The following is a 6,000-nucleotide window of genomic DNA, read 5'->3' as shown; positions in this document are numbered from 1 at the left end:
TGTTTTGTGTGTATGTTATACTTCAAGGTGTTTTTTTTTAAAAAAATAGGTACTATAAAAGCCTCTACAATAATACACTTGGAAAAAATATTATCAGTTCATATCACAGACCAATGGCTAATTTTCCTAATAATAAACCTCCTAAAAAAAAAAAAAAAAAGAAGGAAAAAATCCACAACCCAAGGAAAAAAGTCTGCAAAGTATATGAACTTACAGTTCACAGAAGAAAGAAATTCAAGTGGGTCATAAACATATAAGATAATGTTAAATCCCATTTATAATAAGAGAAATGCAAATAAAACTTTATTGAAACAGCACTTTTTGTTTGCCAGCTTGTTAAAGGTCAAAAAGGTTGATAACACTCTGTGGGAAGATCACGGAGATCAACAGACACACTTCTATACTATAGGGGAATGAAAATTGATATCACTTTTATGGAGGACAATTTGATGGTATCTATCACATTTACAAATGGATTTTTTTTGACACAGCAATTCCTCTACTATTTAACCTACAGATATGTTCAAGCATGTGCAAACTGACACATATACAAGGGTATTTATGACAGTATTGCTTACAAGAGCAGAAGATGAGAAACAATCTAAATGTCTATCTGTAGTAGACTGATTAAATAATTACAGTTGTACAATGACATATTCTTAACCCCAGAAAAGAACAAGAATGTTCTTTATGAGCTGCTATGGAAGGGTCTCGAAGATCTACTGCAGGTGAAAGATAAAAACGGTGCAGGACAGTGTGTGTAATATACCATCATTCACACAAGAGGGGGACTATATTTTAAGATTTGCTTGTATAGGCACAAAATATGCCTGGAAAGATATACCAGAAATTCATAGCATTGATTGCCCAGTGAGGGCAACTGGGTGACTTGGGAACAAAGGTTCAAGGAGGACTTTTCACCATATGGTTTTTTGCACCCTTTGAATATTAGAGTGAAGGTATTAATTGTTTCCAAAATAAAAGAAGACATTAAAAAATATGCCTATGAATTTCTGTATTTTCAGGTAATCCTTGCAGATTGGAATAGATCAAAATCACCTTGGGTGCAAAGGGTGATCTTATCCACCTTTAAGGTGTCAGCAGGAGAGACAGTCAATGTGTGGTGTACAGTTATGTGAGAGTTCCAGAGACTCTTGTTTTGTTTTGTTTTGTGCTGTGTGTTGATTTTTGGTGACTATTAGTGTTCCTAATGAGTTGCCTTTGTTACTAAAAAGGTAATTGCTAAAAGACTACTAAAAAGGTAAAAATTGTGCTAGAGAATTATACAGTCTCTTTCAATATTAGTTCTATTACTCTAAGAAATTCCAGTAATTACTTAAAGCATGTGGTTGTTCTAATTCAACTCTATATTTATTGAAATATCACTTACCTTTCTGAAGAATGCCCTTGATAGAATGCCCGAAATAGAAGCTATAGGACACGAGAAAATACAGTCTTGGCATTAAGACAACCAGCTTGTTGGGTTGGTGTCATGTCTTATTTTGTGTTCAGCAGGCATCTAACACTCTGAAAATAATCAAAACTGGTTTTGGCAGTTAATAATCAAATGGCAAGGCTGTACATCCAGTCTGATTGACTGTGCCAACACCAACCATTAAAATTAAAGTAGCTGAAAAAAATCAGACAACATGTAACAATGGCCTTAATTACCCCACGGTGGTAAGATATATCCCTAGGGAAATTATTTAAATCTTTCACAGCATTAGGGGAGACAGGTAGTTTTGTAGTGATCACATTTGGTTTTCTACACGGCACAGAAATCATACATTGAGGAGTGGTGAATATAGCATTCAAACCAATCTCTAGCCAACACAAAAGACCAGTCTTTTCCCTCCACAATACTTTTATGTAAGCTATTGCCCATATTTCATTTTGCCAGATGACTTATAGCACTTTTTCCTCCTCCAGTACGGGACTGAATCTAGTGTTGGATAATTGCATGTAATTGTCATGCCTCTTTAGCCTCTTTTAATCTGGAACATCTCCTTAGCCTTTTTTTTTTTTTTTTACAACATTGACATTTTTAAAGAATGCTGTCCCTCTACATAATTTTTTAAAATAGAAGTTTCTTCCTTTTGTGTTTGTCTGATGTTTTCTCTTACTTAGATTAAGGTTTTGCATTCTTGGGTGGAGTATTGCATAGGACGGAGATGCTGTGCTGTTCTTACAGTATATCATTTGGAAGCACACAATGTGCATCTGTCCCTTATGGACGATGTTAATTTTGATCACCTGGTTAAAGTGTTGCCCAGTTTCTGTACTCCTTAATTACTGGGTTGTTTTCCTCAGTTGCAACCAATAAGCAGTGTGTGGGGAGCTACTTTAAGACTATGCAAATATCCTATTCTTCACTTCTAGGTTTACCATGCATTGATTCTTGTATAATCCAGTCTTTACCATTGTGGTTGCAAATGATGATTCCCAAAATCGAGCACTCCCTCTACATTTACCAGAAAGGCCCAGTCATTCCACTTTAAGCAAGAGAAGTCACCTATCTATACATCACCAGTAAAAATTCATGAGTACATATTTTTTCAGTGATTTAAAACTCATTATTTTACTTATTTGGCAAGTGGAAATTCATTCAGCTGGCTTCTATGTCTTTGTGACACGTCCCTATCATGTTTTTTGAGTACTTCTTTACTCTCTAGATAACATGATGTTCCTGTATCATCTTGTACCTACCCTGCCCCAACCCTGGAATCAGTTATTTCTCTGAGAAACCTTAGTTGTTTTTAGTGAAAATGATATTAAAGATAAAAATCTGGATGCTAGGTACACTGATTGCTGCCACCGTGTCTTTGCTTCTTGGCCCTTTCAACAGACAGAGCTAGGAAATACATGTATGTATATCTACATATACATACACACAAACAAACATACACACAAATAAATATACACACACACATATATACACGTACATATACACATGCATTATAGTAGCCATGCCAGCCTCCAAGATGGCCCCCAATGATCCCTGCCTCTTGGCATTCACACCCTGATGTACATACAACATTGTATAAGGTTTGGTCTGAGTGACCAACCAGACATGGCAGAAGTGATGACATGTCTACTTTTGAGTTCAGGTCATTAAAGGTACTGTGGCTTCCGTTTTGGTTTCTCTGGCTTTCCATTTCTTCCTCTCCTTCCTTTCTCTGGGGGAAGTCAGCTGCCATGAGCAGTGTTTGGAGAGGCCAACAGGGTAAAGAACTGAAGCTTTCTGCCAACAACCATATCAGTGAGTTTAGAAATGGTCCCCCAGCCTCTACCAACCATTAAGATGACTGTAGCCTTAGTCAACAGCTTGATGGCAACATCATGAAAGACAACGAGTCAGACCACCCTGCCAAGTCATTCCCTGATTTCTAACCCACAGAAACTGTAAGATAACAAATGTTCGTTGTCTCAAGCTGCTAAATTTTAAGATAATTTGTTAAGCTGCAAGAGATAACTGATATATGCATATATACATTTTCACATTCATATCTCCAACTCCAATCCCTCCCTATATTCCACATGCGTATGTCCCTTCTTCCTACTGAAAACCCTTGTGCCCAACATCAACATATTAATTCATTTGCTTAATTCTATTATACATTCAAAGTTGTTTCAGAACTGTGAGAGTCCACCTCTCTCACATGCTCCCCCTTTATAGTCATAACCTTCTTTTTAAATGAAATATATATCATACATTAAATAATTCAATTTCTTGGCATATTCCTTGATTTTTAAATATGTATCCTTTTTATTATTCCTTCATAGATACCATATTACTTTTCTATTGTTGCATAAAAAATTACCACAAAATTAACAGCTTAAAATAAAACACCTTGGGCTTCCCTGGTGGCGCAGTGGTTAGGAGTTATCCTGCCAATGCAGGGGACTTGGGTTCGAGCCCTGGTCCGGGAAGATCCCACATGCCACGGGGCCACTAAGCCTGTGCACCACAACTACTGAGCCTGCGCTCTAGAGCCCATGAGCCACAACTACTGAGCCCACATGCCACAACTACTGAGCCCTCACACCTAGAGCCTGTGCTCCACAACAAGAGAAACCACCACAATGCAAAGCCCATGCACCACAACGAAGAGTAGCCTCCGCTCACTGCAGCTAGAGAAAGCCTGCGTGCAACAATGAAAACCCAACACAGCCAAAAAAAAAAAAAAAAAATTTTAATAAAAAATAAATTAAAAAAAAAAACACCTTTATTTTCTCAGTTTCTCTGGGTCAAGACTCTGGATATGAATTAGCTGGATCCTCTGTTAAGGGTCTCACCAAGTCTGAAATTAAGATGGCGACCGGTGATGGGGGCCTCTTCCCAAGTTCATTCAGGTTGTTGACAGAATTCAGTTTCTTGCAGTTGTGGGTCCGAGAACCTTAGCTTCTAGAGACACCACTCTCTATAGGCAGTTCACAACATGACTGATTTCTTCTTCTTTAAGATCCACAGGAAAGTATTTGTTGTTGCTTCTTGAGTCTTTCAGGGTTCACCTGATTAGGTCTAGCCCACCCAGGGTAATCTCCCTTTTGATTAAGTCACAGTCAAATTTTAGGGATCTTAATTGTGTCTATAATATCTCTTGCCATATAACATAACATAATCCTGAGAGTGACATCCATCATATTCACAGGTTCAGACCACACTCAAAACGTGGGATTATACAGGGGTTGTACACCAGGGGTAGTAAACTTAGGGCCATCTTGGAATTCTGCCACAGATATCACAGATGTTTTAGGAAAAAAACCCCAAAATATCCTACGTTTTTTGGGAGCACACTGAAGTGGCTACCGAAGATAGGCAGGTGACATAAACGAGCAACCTGAGCCAGGTTTGGTAAATGACACAGTCTTGCTCTGTTTAGCAGGAGGGGCAGCTACTCGCCCCCAAACAAATGTCACTCAAGGATGTGGACCACTATCGCCAGATCACCTGATTTTTTCAAGGGAAGTTAGAAATTTGCATTTGTATGTGTAATCTGTCATTTTAAAAAACGTTGCAAACTAGCTCAAATATTTTGAAAAATGTGTTGGCCAAACAATTGAAAATTGGGACTGTATTCAGACTACTGCCTATCAGTTTATGTAACTGACTTACTGTGATCCCATGACTGTATAAGTAAAATAATAGGTTAGGAGACCTGCCTGAGCATCATGAAAGTACTTGTGTCAGGGTTTGGATTAGAACTCTATTCTTGTTGTCTCTCGCACTCCCTTTACCCTAAGTATTCACTGAAATTTGTTCCACTGTTAAGTAGTCAAATAATCCACTTGAAATTTACAATGCTTTAAATAGGTTAATCATTTCTCGAGACATTTACTCTTCAAACTAAAAAATTTGAATCATTTTCCCTTCCCTTTATCTTGAAATAAGATACCACAGGAAAGATTTTTATTCACAGTCCCTCTACTAAGACAAGGTATAATTTTTCAAGCTTTAGTAACATTTTTATGTATTGCTTTTGAAAAAAACATTTGCCAAGAGATTAGTAATGTAATATCTGGATAAACATTTGCCTCCTAGTTGAAAAGCAAAGGTTCTTCTCAATTAACTTATATCACATTAGACATTTATGTCAAGCGGGTGCTTCATGGAGTTTGACATCAGGACAAATATTATTAATAATAAATCTATCTTTCAGGTGTATTGTAAAGTATAATTAGTTACTATCTGAAGAGTGTATGTAGTACACTCTTTACACTTGCTTTATAAATCCCAAGTATGAGTTCTCATTAATAACCTTAAATGAATTTGACATTAATCAAATGTGAGTTAATTTGACATGAATCAAAATTGCCCATGACCCGGGAGTAGTATAAATTGTATAATTATAAAACTCAATGAGTCTAACCAAATTCAAAGGAGTAAAAAGTGGAAATAGATATAGTTAAACACTAACCCAAAACAGTTTTAAAAATACAGGGAAGGGACTTCCCTTGTGGCACAGTGGTTAAAAATCCACTTGCCAATGCAGGGGACAT

Source organism: Pseudorca crassidens, chromosome 3, assembly GCF_039906515.1.
Source record: "Pseudorca crassidens isolate mPseCra1 chromosome 3, mPseCra1.hap1, whole genome shotgun sequence".
Lineage (NCBI taxonomy): Eukaryota > Metazoa > Chordata > Mammalia > Artiodactyla > Delphinidae > Pseudorca > Pseudorca crassidens.
Note: the sequence above shows the minus strand (reverse complement) of the source record.